The following is an 856-nucleotide window of genomic DNA, read 5'->3' as shown; positions in this document are numbered from 1 at the left end:
GTTATCTTCTAAAAAATATACACCATGCAATGAAATGTACAAGGGCAGACTTAACTTCCTGGTGTTCAGCAATTCCTTTCCTCCACACACTTCTATATGTCACATAACAATACACTTCTAAATCTTCTTTTCGTAGGGCAGAACGTTGAGAATGGTAACGGTTGTTTGGAGAAGCACCTTCTATAATTTCCACTTAATTGTCTATATCACCCCAGGGTCATGCATTTTTCTTAAATCCTTTCCTGGTCCACTGATTTGATTGTTCAGAATTAGTAAGCTGACTTAGTCAAGGAATGCACTGCAAATACTGCAAATGAAAACATGTTTCCCAAAAGTCTATAGTAGTGTGGTCTGCACGGCCATCGAGCAGGGGGCTTCTTGGAAATGCCAGGTGGGGAGCATTTCCTCTGCCCATGCTGAAGCTGATAACCACATGGACTCCACACTGGCAGCTGAGAGAAGACAAGAGCATGGGACAAATGCTGGGACTAGCGGTGCCATGGTGGGTGAGGCTCTTCATCATAAGAACACTGGCCACATGGAGCTGTGAGGGTCATGACCCTCTGCAGCTGCTCTGAGAATCAGTCTGCATATGTGAGTTTTAATAAGGGTGCAAGACCAACAAAAGAGACTGGAATACGGTCAGTGGTTCTGAAGTTTAGTGACCAAGGACCTGGCAAGTTTCTGTGGTAATGGGATAGAAATATGTAACTGAGTGTGAAAAGCCATAACAGCCTCTATTTACAGCCGCAAGATAGAACCATTCCTTGTTTTTGCAGAGAGGACATTCTGATCTAGACATTCTGAGGAGGACCAGGGAGATAGCTCAGCAGAATAAGCCATTATCTGGCAAGCA

The sequence above is a fragment of the Octodon degus genome, unplaced genomic scaffold (genome assembly GCF_000260255.1).
Source record: "Octodon degus isolate 3935 unplaced genomic scaffold, OctDeg1.0 scaffold00023, whole genome shotgun sequence".
In the NCBI taxonomy this organism is placed as follows: Eukaryota; Metazoa; Chordata; class Mammalia; order Rodentia; family Octodontidae; genus Octodon; species Octodon degus.
The sequence above is the reverse complement of the archived record's forward strand: the minus strand, read 5'-3'. Positions refer to the sequence as shown.